General features: G+C 44.6%; 1 long non-coding RNA gene across 3 annotated transcripts in view; it reads right to left on the bottom strand.

Annotated features, from left to right (window-relative positions):
• The window catches only part of LOC119462787 (uncharacterized), a 79629-nt gene extending 75726 nt beyond the window's left edge, over nucleotides 1–3903 (bottom strand). For all 3 annotated transcript variants that reach the window (XR_007463136.1, XR_007463134.1, XR_007463135.1), the window contains exon 1: nucleotides 3797–3903. This is a non-coding gene — a long non-coding RNA (uncharacterized LOC119462787). The remainder of the gene's footprint in view (nucleotides 1–3796) is intronic.
• Between the last annotated feature and the right edge of the window lie 15252 nt (nucleotides 3904–19155).

Consider the following 19155-nt stretch of genomic DNA (forward strand, 5'->3'; position numbering starts at 1 on the left):
CCAACAGATGGTGCGAGAGCAGGGCGAACGCGAGAAATTTGAATTCAGTTCAGCAAAACCTCCATTGCATGCATCAGGGGAGAAATTAGAGGGGAGGGGAAGAGCGTGAGGGGTGGCAGGGGAAGAAGAGAGGGTGTTACGTATCAGGGGCGGCAGAAGGCTATCGTCTTTCGTCGTAATTTGCAGCGAAGCGAGCAGATGTGCGGCCAATTTTTTCAATAACGATTATATGTACACTGCAAGCGAAGTTATGCCGTTGCCGTCGCCGTCACAGTGAGACTGCGTTTATATTTAGGTTTATGTATGCGTTTATGTATTTTATGTAATTATGTATTATTTGTGTTTATGTATTTAGGTTTATGTATGCTATGAGACATGCGGTATATGCGGGTTAAATTACCACGCCATTCTGTCACTAAAGTTTGTCATACTATGTCTGACATTCATGACCAAACTATTCTTCACTATATTGAGAATGGTAGCCCACGAACAAATATCACGAAACAAAAACACCGACAGCACATACCTGTTATCTTAAATGTTCTCAGTCCTAAATAATAAACTTGCGAAACAACAACAGGGCTCAAAGCAGAAAATGATTTAATTTTATTGGCGCGACTGTGCACCACGCTCGGGATAGGCCACGAAAACAGGTTTGAAACATGCCCGATACGGAAGAGTGCGGATAAAGTTAATATGAAAGACGGTGGCTTTAATTGATAAACATACATGATATTGTCCGATGGCAGAATTCAGACGACCCGTAGCACAACAGCTCGTTTTTACTTAACCAGCTTACGTTTACTTCGATTCAAAATGGCACTACAGCTACGGGTCTTATGCTTTCTGCGTTATTCGAAGATGTTGCTATCGCATTCATCGCTTCGCCCTGATGGCAAAACTATGTTTTTTTTTCCTTTTTAGATACGTGTATGCAATATGCCATGTCATGTTATATGACATGCGGTATACGCAGGTTATCTTACTATACCATTCTATCTCTGAAGTTGCTCATGCCAAGTCTTCCATCCTTGACAAAATATTCCTCAGAATTTTAAGTATGGGAGTCCAAAACAAATGTCATGAAGCAAAACACGACAGTGCATTCTTTTTATCTTAAACCTTGTTCAGACTTAAATATTAAAAGTGCAAAACAATAACAGAGCTGAAACCTGAAAATAATGTAATTTCATTGGCGTGGCTGTGCGCTACCTCCAGGATAGGCCCAGGAAAGAGGTTTCAACATACCCCGGTACGGAAAAGTGGCGATAAAGTCGCTAGCAAAGACGTTGGTTTTAATTATGAAAAAAATTTAATTGTCCTGTGGCACGATTCAAACACGGAACCCCTAGCACAGCAGCTCGTTTTACTGAGTTTGCGTTTACTTGTGTTTACAAAGCTTGCGTTTACAAATCATACTGCCACTACAGCTAAGAGTATTAAGGCTAAACTGCACATACGCTTGCCGACGTGCTAAAGCTCGCACCCAGGCAATTCACCCATCGGCAGATGTTGCGGGACAAATCGTACGCGTAGAAGCGCGGCGCGAGCCCAGATGTCTTCTCCAGACAAATATCAGCGCTTTAGCTACTTTCCAAAAACTAGGCGATGTCTACCAAGGCGAAAATAGTGAGCCAAGTGGGAGTACGCCTGGTAGGAAGCTTTACAGGGGCGCGTTGGCGCTCGTCTTTTAGGTTCAAGCCACCATTACAAGTGAGGCGCGGCAAACGAAACGTGTGGGCTCGAGCTTGCGCACGCCGGCACGCTTACATGTAGTTGGGCCTCAGCACTTCGTGTAGTATTTTAACATGTTGCTATTGCATTGATGGTTTTCACCTTGTTTCGAAACTGATATTTTTGTAACCAAATCCACTTCATGTTTACGGAGACCCTCAAAGAATCCGCCCGCATGCAGTGCTCGCGCCATTGACAGCGAAAGCTGGAAACGCCTCGGCCAACGCTGACGCCGAAGACTGCGCCAACTTCTACGCAGTGCTTGAAGTCAGGAGGGGCCCCCTACATTTTGTGAGAAGGGGCTCGGCCCCCCGCGGCAGGTCAACAGTATCATTGCGACTGCCATTCGACAAGCACTGGAGGTGATTTTATTGCAAGTAGTGCATTGTGCGGAACCAATGTAACTCTCCTAACGACCATATCGTGTGCTTCAACGATGTATATATATATATATATAACCATATCATAAGAAGCCATCAAACATTGACACCAAGAACAACATAGGGGAAATTACTTGCACACACTAATTGAATTAAAGAAATGGTAAATTAATTGAAAGGAAAACGGATGAAAAAACAACTGTCCGCAGGTGGGGAACGAACTCACGTCTTCGCATTACGCGTGCGATGCTTCCACCATTGAGCTACCGCGGAACCATTTTCCCATCCGCTTTCTGGGGTATTTATGTTTTACAACTAGAACTAACTCTGGGAGTGTTAGCCAGCGCCACCACTCACAAGCCTAGTGGCGGATGTGGAACATCCTTTCTGCCGCAGGCGTCACGAGCACGTGATCTTTTTTGGGTGATGGCAACTGGTCAATAAACCCACATATGCTCCCTGAAGGCATCAATGCTGCCGGATTCGAGCCCTCGTTATATAATGAACGAGAAGAAAGGGAACCGAGGGGCCCGATTTAATTAATCATATCATAAGAAGCCAACAAACATTGACACCGAGAACAACATAGGGGAAATTACTTGCACACACTAATTGAATTAAAGAAATGGTAAATTAATGGAAATGAAAACGGATGAAAAAACAACTGTCCGCAGGTGGGGAACGAACCCACGTATTCGCATTACGCGTGCGATGCTCTCACCATTGAGCAACCGCGGAACCGTTTTCCCATCCGCTTTATGGGGTATTTATGTTTTACAACTATAGAACTAACTCTGGGAGTGTCAGCCAGCGCCACCACTCACAAGCCTAGGGGCGGATGTGGAACATATATATATATATATATATATATATATATATATATATACATGAGCCGCTGTGATTGTGCACGCGCTATACTGGCAGTCACACTATGAGGGCCGCCCCTTCACTGAAGGGAGGCTTTAAGCCCTGCTTCTGCGGCTTCAATGCGTCTCGAGCCTCGAGGGTCGCTATGATGTCTATCGCATAAAGATTCTTTCTGCGCGACGAACGTGCACGGGATCTCTTGGGTATAAAGATACAAATTACGGTGGATACACATACACAATGATCGTCAATGGTAACGCGATTTTCATTTAATCACTCCGTGACCCACCGTATTGCTGAAGTTACATTGTTTTAGAATCACTAATGGTAATGTTGAGAGTTCTATTGCTTCAACTAAATGCAACATGCACTTGCCAAAGTATGCCAAGTGATTTAGGGTATGGCGACGTCGTATGACCACGATGACAAGATGATGGAATGACAACGACCGCCATCACCACCCCGAGCACATACCTATAGTAACCCAAGATGACTGACAACTTGGGCGACTGGGTGGGCGATTGAAACTGGACAGACAGACGGACGGACAGACGGACGGACGGACAGACGGACGGACAGACGGACGGACAGACAGACGCACAGACGGACGGACGGACAGGCGGACGGACAGGCGGATGGACAGACAGACGGACAGACATGCTCAAAGTGCCTCATATAGTGAAATAGGGCTGGTGGGACTAAATGCTTATATTTCTTGAAATACTAAGCCATATACGAAGATTATTTCAATATACTCAAACTGAGGAAATCTGTGTTCAGTACTATAGCGAACTATTTATGTTTGCTTCTCTCACCTCTATAATGGATGTAAACAAAGCAGATGCGACGAAGACGGCGAGTCTTGTGGTGACAATAGCTCTTACCGTCGCTTTATATATTCGCACTTAGAAGCCACGTGCTCAGTCTACTGGACTCAAAAAATAAAGATGGCGTGCATTTATTTCTAGGAAAAATAAAGAATAAATCACCTTATCATAGGCTACATATTTATCTTGACATTTTGACAAACCTATTTTGCACGTCCTCTTCAAAGTTCCTCCAGACAGATGGCCATGGCACACATCAACAATTTGATAGACAAATTAATTAACCAAGGCTTTTTTTTAGATCCTGGTCTGTCGTGTACTGTCCATTAAGAAACAAAAATATGCCGTTGTTTTTTGAAACATTTCTCTGCAATGTGCCTCCTGAGTTCCATCACAAGTTGACTTTGGCGATGGCACTTGAGGAACGTTTTTAATTCCTCGCGTAAACGATAACTTCTCTGTTAGAGAGGATAACAAGCACAATTGTTTGGCACAAGAGATATGAAATTGGCAAAATGTTCAGTGAAGTTACAGGAGAAAATTCGCATTGAAATTTTCATTTTCTCAGTAGAGTTCGTGTAGTAGCTAGTCTAGCTTATTCTCTGAAGACACGTTTTCAGGGTTTTATTATTAGGTTCGTGCGTCTTCCCGCTTCTCCCATTTATCTCCTCAGATGTGCTTTCTACTAACCTACTGTTTGCTGACATATTTGCAAGCAAAATTTACGCTTATAATGAATTCATGAATAAAATGACACTTTGCCAAACAGCACTTGCTTTCATAGCTCAAACGCTGAATTCGTTTTGCAGCAAAACATTTATTGCAACTACAAGCGCTCCATAACGTTCAATGCCGCTTTTCACACATTTATGAAAAATTACAGTAACTTAAGATTCTTATACTTACAGGAATATTAGGGACCTGTTAGGACCGATATGCAGGCAAATTTTGATGTGCGAAAATTGATAAAGCCTCGTGCTCGGCCCTTATAGAGCTGTTTTATGAAAGCCTTAGAAAGTTTTCCACTACCACGAGGAGCTCAAAAATGATAGTAAATTTACATTTCACAGAAATCCGGAACTGTGTGTGGGTGACGCGCACTGAATATTCGCGGAACCTAATACTTTTCTTCTTCCAGTTTTCATGCGCTATACGTAACGCTTATTCGGTTTCCCTGTCTTGTTGGTGTACTCTGCGAGGCACGTTGTTCATATTTCGTTGAACTAGGAAGCATCTTATGACCTATTCTACATCTCTATTTTGCGTAGGATGTTTACAGCCTTTGTAGAAAATTGCTTATGCAATCGTTCGTAACCATCATGCTGTTACGTGACAGTGACGGTCAATAACACAGTAGCAAAACTGCGAATGACGAAACTAACTCGTTATTGGGAGAACCTGTGCCCCCGAAAGACAAGCTACACACAAAGCCCAACGATAGCGGCGAACACAATTGACGATCGTCGAAAATCCGATGTGCCAGTCATTCGCTTCGTCTTTTACACAATACACATCGAAGGTTCCAGAGAAATCGCTAGGGCCCGCATGTCTTCCAGGAAGTACTAGACAATTTGCGCCACGCATACAATCAGATTACACAAGCTTCAGTGACAACACACAACGGATAGAACCATCGATAACATTCGTGTAAGGTCCAATCATAGAGGAGCGTCTTGCGCTGACCGATAACTTCAAGTTGATAGTGGGTAAAATGCAGTCCCCGAGAAAAGGATAAACAAGTACACACGAGTAAATACGGCCGCTATTAACTTGGCTTCATGATGCGCCAAAATACCTCTACCTTACACCAAGTGTATGTTTGGTGGAAATGGGGGCCACGTCATGTGCAATGTGTGAGAAACTTAAGCGGTTTATCCTTATTAGAAACGTCGCATAGACTACTGAACCGAACCTTCACTTTTTTTCATTTTCTATTCTGTTATACGAGCTTGGTAGCACAGGTTTTCGCTGTTTCTATAGTAACTAAACAATGCACCTTATTTATATTTAATCCAAATAAATGCCAGGGTATGAGTATTACGTAGGCAAGGTTCGAAGTGTGTGAAATAAATATGGTCTTACCACTAAATAATGTGCGCATGTGATCCGGGACATTATTAGTATGTTTTACGACCAAAGCAGAATTCATCCCGCTTCCATGGGAGAGTAATGAGCACTACCGAGATAAATGTTTGCAAAATAGGGGTGGCAGGAACATTATGAGGAATGTTCTAGGGAAGTAAAAGTTGTATGCATGAATTGCTGCCTTTATTAAAATTCCTTAACCAGTGCTCCGAAGCGTAATCTGTGGGAAGTTTTCGAACGGGTTGGAATGACTTACGGCCAATTTTTAAAGGTTGTGATTAAACAACTGGAAATCAAAATTTCTTTTAAAAATTATGAAAGAAGCTTAATGGCTTGCTCCTTTGCTACTTGCCTCGAAAGAAGTTAATATCATGCGTAGAAGAGTGCATCGACGAGTACGGCGCGGTTGCCTTTCAAAATTCAGCCGGAACATCTGTTCAAAGCGTTTAAGATATGCTTCAATGTAATTATTACTCGACCTATGCAGCATGGAATGACCAAATATTCATTCATCGGTTCATGTCATGACCCTGCATCGGTTCATGTTTGGCGCCTAAATTGAGTGACATTTTTCTCGCCCACCATAACAAAAACCTGTTGCCAACCTTGTCCGAGCGCAGGGTGGTTAAAGTTTTCAGGTACGTTGATGACTATCCAGTATATTTCGAACCAGAAGCACCTTCAACAGTGAATATACTCTTCAAAGTTTGTTTTTCTGCAGGCCTTAGCACAATTACTCTCGCAATGGAAGAGCCGACTGACAATGTGCTGCGTTTCTTGGATATTCAGCTCAAGTTCACGGAACGGCACACGTGTTGGGAGTATAAACCCAGGGCTAATAAGCCTCTGCCGCCGTACCGGTCGGCTCACTAGAAGCTCGTGAAAAGGAGCATTGCCAAATTGTGTTTTGGAAATGCATTAAAGAAATCCTGCCACCATAAGATATATATACGGGTCTTATGAAGCAGTCGGGAATGTTATCCACGCCAGAGTTTCCGGAGTCAGTGCAGGTCTCGGTCGTAGAGGGGCTGCTAAAAATATGCCTTTTACACAGTAATACTCGGCATGCGGCAAATCAATGGACAGAAAACAGAAGGAAGGTAGCGGTAGTTTCCTATCTGCATAGAACGGCACATAGCCTTAAGAAAACGGCTAGCCGTGTGGACACAAAACTGGTCTTTTCAGCGCCAGAAAAAGTCGGGAAATTTTCTCGCTTGACAGAACCGTACCGTAAGTCAGCGGTCGGATGTTCTAAAAACCCTAATGAGGCTCCTGTGGATTGCGTAGAAGCTGCGGTGTATGAGCTTCCACTTTCATGTGGGAAAAAGTACATCGCACCGACAGGAAGGTGTCTTAATGACCGGCTACGAGAACATAGTTAAACTGTGAATAATAAGCACTACGGCCATGTGTCTTATCATTGTCAGGAATGCGTCTGCGCACCGGTGCATGATTTCTGTCTTGTTCTTGTAAAGCACAAAGATAAAGATGTGCGAGAGATTATCGAGGCTCAGGCTACCGGTCGGAATAGTGAAACGTGTGTTAGTGCCTCTTCGGTCGAATTGTTAGATAAGGAGACGGCCTTTTTGGACGGCTGAATCGGGACGATGTCGCGCCACTGTGCATGGGTTTCATGGAAATGAAGTTGTTGAAGTTAGTGCATTATGCCGTTGTCTCGCTGCTGTCCTTGTCCGATGGCGCTAAATATGGTTTCAGTCTAGACCTCCTTGGGCCGTTGGAACTCCCTCGGGCTTTGGAAATAAATGGGTCGCCGTCACCACCGATTACGCTACTCGGTACGCGTAGCATAATCGCTACGCGTATTCATACGCCTAATCGCTACGTGCAATCACAAGAGCCCTGCCGACAAGTTGCGCTACTGACGTCGCTGACTTTCTACTCTACGACATCATTTCAGTGCACGGGGTTCCGCGCCAATTACTCACAGACCGTGGCTGTAGATTTTCTAGGCAGTCATCGAGGACATCCTCCGCTCCTGCTGGACAAAGCACAAGTTCAGCACGTCCTACCACCCACAGACCAAGGGCCACACGGAGCGCTTCAACCAGACCATCACTGACATGATTTCGAAGTACGTTGGGGCCGACCACCACGACTGAGACCTTCGTGTACCAAATGTGGCGTTCGCGTATAATTCATCGCGTCACGACACCGCCGGCTGTTCACCATTCTATCTTCTAAATGGCCGAGAATCCGCGTAGCCCTTAGACACCTTGCCGCCTTCGCCCGCGCGTTCAGCCACGGAATACGCCGGCGACGCGATCGCACGCACCGCCCACGCGCGGCATCTCACCCGCGTCCTGCTCGATATCTCACAGGACCATCAGAGATGCCTCTACGATTGAACCATCGTGACGTGCACTTTTCTCCGGGCTCTGTGGTGCTTCTCTGGTCACCGATCGGCCGTGTGGGCCTTTCAGAAAAGCTGCTGTTGCGTTACGCTGGTCCATACCGTATGGTGCGACAAGTGACCAATGTCACATATGAAATCATCCCCGCCCACCCCTCCGCGTCGTCGTCAGCTGCAAGTGACATCGTTCACGTAGCGAGACTATTGCCATATCACACACCTTTCACTGCGGAGGTGTAAGCACCGGGACGGTGCTTCTACTGCCAGGGTGATGATACGGAACAGCCGCCCCGGTGTTGCTGCACTGAAGAGGAGGAAGACGACGTGTTTCCGCTAGATATAGAGTCGGCATCTTGGCCTGCGCTGGCTTCCGTGTAAAGAAATTGTAAATAGCCTTGGGCGTCAGCTACACGCAACAATATCTACAAATTACGTGGTTATGAAGTTCTCGAATTACACAACGCTTAGACATATTACCCAGAAGTACTTTGGAAGCGATAATTACTAGGCAGTTACTTCGATAGTGCGCTTCCAAATTTTTCAAAGAAAGATTTTGCAAACTGTACACCTGTTGAGCTTCCAGAACTCAGCCGTTAACCACTTTGGCTTTGCGCTGATCAAAAAAAAAAAAAACTGCGGCGAACCGCACGAGATGGTAACGCTCACAGCGGGGTCTACCAGATATTCCTGGGACAAAGGACAAAGAGGAGAAATTTAAATAAAAAGCAGGGATGTTAAACATGAGATATGCTTGTTGGCTACCTGGGTAGATCAAACCCTCTGCTGATGCTGTAAACGTAGTGACAGTTATCTACTTGATATTACAAATGGCCAATGATTCCGGTATCAAGCAAATTCACAGCCGTACTTTTAAGGCCTTTTGCAGCTGTAAATTACGAGTCCAGGGCCTCAATGTCTTGTCCAGTGAGAAGAGCCTTCCATCTAGCTGGTTAAGAGCTATGTAGAGGTGGAGCCTTTCAGCTCGAAGAAAAGGGAAGTGGCAGGGGAGGTGTTGTATAGTATTGCAGGTACCGCAGGCATTTTACTCGGCGCTATCTGCCATTCGCATAAAAGAAATAAGTATGCATTGGTGAACAAAGCATCAATGTGTGAACGACCCCACACTGTTTCCTCACTTTGGGGAAGTATAGGTAGCAGGTGTAGTCGGTATCTATGAGGCCTATAGGAGTGAGATAACCATACGTATCTTCTTGTTTCCCCTTTGTTTTTCACAGCCCGGGGAAAAAGAAATCATATAAAATTGGCACTCAGGTGACACAGTGATGGACATTTTGCTGCAATAAAAATGCGTGAATACCTAGCATGTCTTTAGTCTAACCCCATCACCAACGAAATGAAACGCTTTGTTGTAAAGATTTTTTTCATATTCGGAAATCTTTCTCGACAAACGAAACAGATATAAAAGCTTCTATCCATTTCTAATGTACTTGTGAAACTAATTATTTCCGCACATGATTGTTTTAGATTATTCGTGCTCTGAACAAGAGAGTATGCTTGTTTCAGTATATAAGGTGTCTTTTTTAGCTGCAGCAAATTTTTAAAAACACCTTGTGGAGTATGGCACAATTCTGAAGCTTGAACTAAATAACTTGAAGAGGCTGACATTACATTCGTGAGCAATCAAATGGGTAATTAACTAATTCCGAAAATTTACCGAATGGAGTTATAACTTAATGATTTACAGCACTGTAGGAATTGGAGCTAGTGAGTTTGTACGGCATATCGACTTGGAACGAATTATGAGCGTGGTACTAATTTCGAGATATGCACCCTCACAATCGCGTAAAAATCTAAGTTTGTTTCACGTACTATTAAAAAACGATGTTCTATAGCATGGAAGTGCAACGTAATTTGAATGCCAATGTATTTAATCCCACACTTAGCAAATTATTATCTCGAAGCTGCTGGGGTCTTGATAATTTTTTTAAAGTGGATATGCTTTGCGAATTCACCGGCTACAATTCGTAAATTCTTGTATGTGCCGTAAAGTTATTCATTAGAAATGTAAATACCGCTATTAGGTTAACAATTTATTTAGCATTTTCATTTCTTAAAAAATTAATGCCCGCCTCATAGAGTAATATCTAACTGTGCTATTAGGGACAAGCAATTTAAAAGTTGCAACGCGCCTTAGAAAAGTCCTGGCACATGCCTGTTATGTGTTAAGGACTTTTTTAAACCAGAAAGAATACTTGCCCGCAGCAAAGTTATAGCAGCACGTTGAACTTCCCGTGAAAAGTTGTGATCTTCTCTCGGTATTATTCTTAGCAATAAAATGGCATACTATGTTGTTTGTTTACCAAAAAGAAACGTTAAATTTAGAGCAGTCATCGCGATGCATCTTGCGGCCGCTGCGCGGCACAACCAGCAGCAAATTAAAAGGACTTATTCTTGAGCAAGTTGATACAGTGTGCGAAATACTGTTTCAGGTGCAAGAGGAGACATAAAACGCGATGTACACATACCCACAACGAACCAAAAGACCTGCAATAAAGATTTGAAGTCATCCTACTCATCTGTGTCCGCTAACTTCGTAGCATAAGAAAGATATATTTATTTTTGAAGCAATGATCAGTGAAGAAATTCCTGCGCTCTGTGTTTGTGTGAGCTTCTCTTCGTACGGCTCTTCTGGCGCCCAGAAACAGTCTTAGGCAATCTAGAAGTATATTGTGTCTTCGCGTGAGCCCCATGACTGCTAAGGTTAATGCGACAACTAAAATTATTTAAACATTCGATAGGTCGCACTGTTCCGATTGGTACCGACATAAATATCTGTCACATTTTTTTTTCAGTATTATTGCCGCAGCTGAGCGCCGTAATTAACATCACCATAGTATGCATAAACTTATTTGGACCATTCTGGATTGAAGTTCTTGTTGTGTTGAAAAAAATACCGTCAGCAGATGTGGATAAGCGGCAAGCTGTAGTACAGATGTTTGTGTTCATTGTTACATGCCAGCTCTCCGCATAGCGCTTGAGTCTTGGGCCACCATGAAAATGCGGTTGTCACTAACGAGAATCGAAGGAGTCAGGTCGTGTCCAGATGCCGAACACTGTAACTACTCAGCCAGCGCAGTGGGTCGACAGTTTATTGGCGATCATAAATGATGTGCCTTGTACCTGGGGTTAATCATCGCACATTCTAAGAGATATGGCGGTCCGTAATCCTACATCAACGAGAACGTACGGCATCGCACGTGAACGTCAGCCAAAGTGGTCGATACCTGAGTTCTGGGCGTCATTGACGTAATTTGTTCTTTTTCGCTAAAAAAAAAAAAAGCTGTTGAAAGCTTTTATTACCTGACCTACCTGGCCAACTACTACTTCCAGGCCTACCAACGACTAACAACGACTTCTGTCCATAAATATAAGTGTGCTTGAAGTCTCGGAGAACACAATATTCCTGCACGCGTTGTGTTTTTGGTCGTTTGAAAGAGGCTCGCGGGCGCCTCGTTCAAACGACCTACTTTGACCTGGGTCCACTTTCACCCGGCCGCACCTACAGAGGTCCGAACCGATGCCAGTGGTTATGGGATCCGAGACGTATTAGCGCAACGCCAACATGGACACGACCTTGTTAAAACCTACGCTATCCGGCTCCTGACAACTGCAGAGCGCAACTATTCGATTACCGAGCGCGAATGTCTTGGTCTCGCCTGGACTGTTTCAAAGTTCCACCGATATTTATATGGCAAGCCCTTCTCCGTAATCACAGACCATCATGCGCTCTGTTGGCTTTCGTCGCTCAAGGATCCTACTGGCCTGCTCGGTCGTTGGGCCCTCCGACTACAAGAATATACCTACACATTGACTTACCAGTCGTGACGCCAACAACAGGACGCAGATTGCCTCTATCGCTACCCAGTCGAGCACCCGACCGCTACGTCTGATACTGACACCGACGCCTGCGTTCTCTCTGTTTTTCCGCGGCTCCATGTCGCCGAAGAGCAGCGCCGTGACCCGTCCTTGCGTATCATCATTTACCGCTTAGAATCGTCACTTGGCCTTCGCTTATTCATACTTCAACATGGCGTACTCTACCACCACAACGTTCACCCCAACGGCTCAGCATTACTCCTTGTGATCCCTAAACACCTTCGCTCGGCTGTTCTCCACGAACTTCACGACCTCCCCACTGCCAGCCACCTTGGTGTGTCACGTACCTACGACCGGATCCGCCGACGCTTCTTTTGACCAGGGCTTGCTCGCTCAGTTCGAAGATACGTAGCAGCGTGTGAGAAATGCCAGCGACGCAAGACACCATCGAGGCTCCCTGCCGGATACATTCAACCACTCGAAATTCCCGCTGAGCCATTCTTTCGGGTTGGTTTAGACTTACTTGGCCCTTTTCCGCTATCCCCCTCTGGGAACAGGTGCATCGCGGTGGCCACGGATTACGCCACGCGCTACGCAATCACCCGAGCGCTTCCTACAAGCTGCGCCACCGATCTCGCCGATTTTCTTCTACGCGACGAGAATTTATTACATGGAGCTCCACGACAACTTCTCACAGACCGTAGCCGGACATTGCTATCAAACTTTATCGCAGACATCCTGCAGTCCTGTGTAACGAGAGACAAGCTATCCACGTCATACCATCCGCAAACAAATGGCCTCACAGAGCGTCTCAATCACACTCTCACAGACATGCTCGCGAAGAAGTATGTCTCTTCAGACCACACTGACGGGGATCTCGCTCTACCGTTTGCCACATTTGCTTATAATTCCTCGCGCCACAACACAGCCGGTTATTCCCCATTTTTCCTTTTGTTCAGCCTAGAACCAGCACTTCCTCTCGACACAACCCTCCCTGTTCCCGCGGCACCGACCAGTAAATATGCACTTGACGCCATCGCCCGCGCTGCCCACGCAATGGAAATTGCCCGTGACCCCCTTCTGAACTCGCAAGAGAGTCAAAGGCATTTGTACGATCGGCGACGCCGAGAAGTGCACTTCCCACATGTTTCTTTGGTGCTTCTGTGGTCGCGGTCGCGTCAGGTCGGCCTGTCAGAAAAACTGCAGTCTCGCTACACAGTCCCATACCGAGTTCTTTGTGCCTTCACTCCTGTCACCTACGAAATCGGCCCTGATGCCCCCGCTGCTTTCCAGTCCAGTGATATTGTGCACGTTATACGACTGAAGAAGTATCACCCTCTCAGTAATGACATTTAGACGCTCCGAGACGTCGCTTCTGCCGCCGGGGGATTGGGCTACACGCGTGTTGCATTTGGTCGTTTGAACGAGGCGCGCGGGCGCTTTCACTCGAGAAGGAACAACGACCTGGGCTCGCGCTGTGAATCCAACCAGTCAGCGCTGCAACCGCTGTTCTAAATATATTCTGTAAATAGTTTCTCGTTTAGTTGACCCGTCCTTCGAGTAACAATAATTATGCACGCAGTCAGGAAGACGGCTTTGATTTAACTTGAAATATCGTGATTCAGTTTTGTTTACACTGACTTCCTCTCTGGGAATCATGACTATACTATGTAAAAGCGAAGGTCGCCCATGTATCCATGAAGCGTAATTTGATATCTATGAACCCTGTTAGATTTACGGGAACCGCCTGAATTGATAATACGCACTTTTACCGATTGCACGCGAGCACCGGCGCGCGCTTCATCGTTCCCACCGATGTGTCCGTCTGTGATATAAGAAACACCAAAGGACCAGAATTAGAGGAGGATGCACGCAAGATCATCACCGGAGGTGGCATCTCTAAATCTTTATGTAAGCCTAACATATTGTTTTCTACATAGGTGTCTTCCAAATTAAATCATCTCTGCGTAATCAGAAGGTTTTATATACCGACTCTCCCGTTCAGAACCCCGCTGTAATCGTCTTTTTCAAGCCTAAATAAAGCAGAAGAAAGCTAGCATTCCTTTTTTTTTTACAAGGACTTCATATATTGATGACCTTACAGATTTCAAAGCTATTAATGTACATTTTCAAGTGTCTTTCTATTGATAAAACAGAGGTAAGAGCTTACATTTGTGAATTGTACCACAGAAAGGGAGCATTGTACTCGCAATGCACAATCTCAGGCTGTATGAAAGCAACACTTGATTCGAGTTGAAACATTAATTCCTGGAAGTATATGAAAACCCCAGTAATTGCTATTTAATGGGTATTGAAGATTTGTTCCCCCGAATCTTTTTGTTTTTTTTTCTTGTTTTTGACGCGAAACGTCTTGCAGTTCTGTCAGATATGGGGTGGTTTCTTAAAATCGAATGTAACGCAAACTTGCAATACTAACCTCGCCTATACTTTTGAAACCGTACGATTCACACGCCTACCTTTAATATCGTTGTGTAGAGGAAAAAAGTCGCGTAGCTAGCACTAGTGGCGCAAGGCTAAACAAACAGCGGAGCTGATTGGCACCTAGCTGGTCCTGGCCTTACGGGTTATGCTTTTTCGGAATTTATTGATTATTGATCGATAATTGATTACCTATTTATTGGCTATCGATTGTCTATCGCGGGGTATTGGCCACATATTTGGGCTAAGCTAAGCACTACCAAGTCATCCTGAGCATTTTTCGGAATTTTTTGATTATTGATCGATTATTGATTAGCTGTTGATTGGCTATCGATTGGCTATCGCAAGGTATTGGCCACGTATTTGGGCTAGGCTAAACATACCAAGTTATCTCCAGCATTATCCGGACTTTATTGATCGATTATCGACTAGCTATTGATTGGCTATCAATTCTATATCGAGTTTTTGCGAACGCTACGGGGGAAACGAAAAGCGTAAACAGCTCCGCTGTTAAAAAGCAATTACGCGAACTTGCATAGATCGCATGCGAAGATGCGTCATTCTCACGCCATGCATGAAGCAATCACAGCTGAATTCAGCGTGTCGCTTGGCGCTCTGAGGATAATAACTTGGTAGTGCGTTTGTCGACTCTGCTCGAGTGCTCGCGCAGACCTCAGTCAGCCATAGTAGATACGCTCCATCATACTCAAACTTTTGCTTATCAGGATTTATAAGGCTTACAATTAAGTATGCAGTTGTATGCGCTTGTCGACCGCGCTGTCGCGTTCGACAAGCGTGGTCCAGATGGCGTAAACAGACTTGGGCAGCAAGACCGGGGGATAGATAGGATAAATACACCTTAGTAGGCAAAGAATGCTCATCGATTTATAAGTAGCTTTGCAGTATTGTTCACGCTCATTTATTAAAAAGGTACGCCATGGAGCGTTTTTTCAATGTGAAGCGCCTGTTCCCTGCCAATATCACAAGTAATTAGTACAGTAGTGCTCCTTTACGTAAGTGCTAAGTTTATTTGTTATCGCACCTACGCATTTGAAATGTTTTTTTTTTTGTCCTTCATGTGCAGCACAGGAACTTCCAGCTCCTTTTCAACATCATTTCACGCTGCTCCGTTCCAGTAGCCTCCGTTACGAGTTATATTGGCTATTGCCTCAAAAAAGCGCGTTCGACATCCATAAGCTTGAAACTCAATTTCCCGAACACGTGCGTAAGGACTGATGTGCATGGATGCTTGGTTTTCGTCATCCTCGCATGTCATTCCGCCGTCCGCAACCTGAAAATACCCCCCCCCCCCCTTCCCTCTCTGCGCAAGGAAGGCACGTGCAGGGAATGCATGTTACACTACGCCCCGCTTGTTCATATCACCGGCTTGCTCCATTTTACCACTTCACTGTTCTTCTACCCCACTGTTAACCTTTTCGTTCTAAGAAGCAGCGACGGCACCGAAGACGTGCCAGGGATGATGATACAAGTTCGCAGAAGCATGCGTTATTTCAGGCAAACACTTGCCATTCTCGCCGTGTGTCGCTGACAGTGCGAAAAGAGGTTATTTATAGCAGTGTATCAGCTAACTTTGGCGGGACGGGGAGAAAGGAGAAGTAACGCCGAGAAATTACTTTTCTTTTGCGATCTTGTGAAATGGTAAAAGTGTAGCGCACGGTTTCATCTCGGGCGAAGTCATACCTTCTAGACAGAGACTGAAAACCACTCTTGACCGTGACTTACTTTTTGTGTCTCCGTTGAACGTTCGAGCTTAACAGAAGGACGATGCCCCTTTTGAGCTGCTCTAGTACCTTCATGATATAACCAACGCGAGCACACAATGTGCATTGCTTTGTAGTCCTAAGCAAGAAGTCGTGTGTTCGGTCACCAGTCCCGCCAGCCGAATTGCGATGGGGGTGGAAAAAGCTTGTCCACCATTCTTTATGTGTACGGTAAAGAACCCCATGTAGTGAAATTTATGCCGAAGCACTTTACTGTGTACGGAGTCTTTTAATAGCAGCTGTGCAGTTCGACACGTAAACGCTACAACTTAACTAATTAACTATCTTCAAGCGGGCGCCAACTTAGCGTTGTTTATTAACCAATGCAAGCGTTTCTAGAGCTTTGTATTTATAACAGAAGCACCGACCTACTTCAGATGCTTGAACAAAACAGTCAGCACAGATGTTGGAAGGTGTCCAGAAATGTTTTATTTCAGCATTTCCTATTATATGTCGTTACACGCAAATGAAATTATTTGCCGCGTTCTGATAACGTCAGCTTGTGAAAACCTCATGCCGCATATTACGCTAGGATTCTGCAGGAAATAATGTAAGAAGACGGAATGCCGTGGAAGTGACTGTGAACGCTGTCCTGGAGAGCTGCGCGGGTGGAACGCTCCTCAACGTTTTTTTGGGAGCAACTGCTTTCGGACAGCCTTGCAAACCTGAAACATGCGAACACATCGTCGGGATATTCCTATAATTCAGAAGCAGTTATTCCAGCCACTCTGTCAAAGGTAGGTAGGTTGCTGTTTCGCCTCGTTTCGGACCAAGGTAATAAAATCAGATGCGCGGCCGACGGTGGCACCAAACGTCAGACATCCAGCACAGCAGTCAGGCGCTCTAACTATTACACTACGAACGTACGCATCATTTTCTCGGTCGACAGCCAACTATGTATTATTGTGGGAATCATGCAATTATTCTTCACTAAATTTGTAATTAGAAAAAACAAAAAAATTGTGGGATTTCCTGCATACAACAGCGAACAACACGCGTTTGCTAACGTGCTTCAAGAGGTATTGGTTATATTTAAAACTTTGGTTAAATTAAGCAAGAACATCCTTTACATATAATACATCACAACAGCGAGAAAAATGTCTGCTGTGTTTGTTTCCAGTATTTGCACTGCTGAACCTCGGCCTACAAATATGATGCCTCCTATTTCTCTAGAATCAATTCTACAAGCAAATGCAACTAATGTTTCAGTCTGTGTGAAATTTTTAAGAATATTTGAACTGTTTTGGTATATTTCATGCCGTCTGGCGTACGAAGCCTGCTGTTTCGATTGGTAACTTGTACTCCTATAGGCGTGAAACATGTTGTTATGCAGATTTACGGCTTACGGCCCCACGGCGAGGAGATTCAGCGTTTTCAAATATAACACGCTTGATAAAGTTTGCAAGAAGACTGTGCTTCCTTTGACTCATTGTACACCTATGGTTTTAGCCTCGTTCACATGCCACGGGTGTTTCTTGCGCAAGATTCTAAAGACCAGACGTACGAGGGGATGTAGAATGACGTGAACGATGACCTGGTATCGTCTGAAGCTGAATACTGTGAGTGAGAAAAGAATGGTGGTGATAGTTTCCTTGTGGGTATAATATATGGTGTCGCAACGCCTCAAGCTATGCACAATGGCACTTTTCAGTTTCTCGCTTAGTATAAATATTAGGCGTAGTAAATGTTAAAATTTCTTTGGATATTTATTTACGTTATTGTAATTTTCAGATGACCGTCAGCATTCATGATATTCTCAGATATTTCTTTCAACCAACAGAAGAGACACCTCCAACGTGATCAAATTATTAACTGGACTACTTCATGAATATTATACAGCCAATGTGCTTACGTCAGCACCAAAAAAAAAGGGTGGTCGCATTATACCAAGTAGAAGAAGACAAGCGCGTTGACACCCGTTTTGTGCTCGCTTGCAAGCCTAATAAATAGGTACCGTTTCTATAGCGCTGTACCAGTTTTGGTGGTACTTATTTACTTAAAATTACTAGCATTTTTGGTATCGTTTTGATCATTGCTTCTGTTGCTCATATAGAATTAAAAAAAATTGATGGCGCATCTATCCTTTGGAGATTATTGATGATGTTGTAGCACTTAGCGTTGTTTCTTGCGATGGTCGTGTAATTCGTGACGATAAGTGATGATGATTGTTTTGGTATCAAGAAATTGCACATACCCAGCTACCGAATTGAGCGCGAAGGAGCATAACTTACCCATTGGTATAACCCAGTGACCAATCTCGGCATGAAAGTGGGGCATATTGAAAGTGGGACACACCCCAAGACCCAAGTCGGCGTGAAATAGCGGCACAAACCTAGTGCCACACACGTAGTATTGCATACACCAAGTTGTCTTTTTCCAAATTGTCAATTCGGTTAATACAGAGACGCAATTTGACGTAAAAGGTGTAGGATGCTAGCACGGACATAGTAAAATACCGGAAAGTGCGAAAAGTATTCTAAGATTACTAAACGAAACAATAACCCTGCTTCCCTTAGCGTTTATTCAGCTATGATGCAAGTGAAGGCAATGGGCAGCTGCAGACCGACTGGTTCCGTGAAAGCCTGCATAGAGAAAGGGACAGCATAGCAACCGTCGTCAGCACAACAGCCGCAAGCAGGCAACAGGAAAAAGTGTCAGAGCCACAGACACATGTTGGTGGCCTCCGTCAGTAGAAATCTAGAAAAGGCAGGAATCAATGGCATGAGAAGCGCCTCACCTGCTCAATAGGAGGCAAGGGCCAATCGCACTAACCACTTGCAGGAGCGTAGTGAAAATATTTTGAAGCTTGCTGGCACTCGCCGGCCAGTACATAA

Source organism: Dermacentor silvarum, chromosome 8 (genome assembly GCF_013339745.2).
Source record: "Dermacentor silvarum isolate Dsil-2018 chromosome 8, BIME_Dsil_1.4, whole genome shotgun sequence".
Classification (NCBI taxonomy): Eukaryota; Metazoa; Arthropoda; class Arachnida; order Ixodida; family Ixodidae; genus Dermacentor; species Dermacentor silvarum.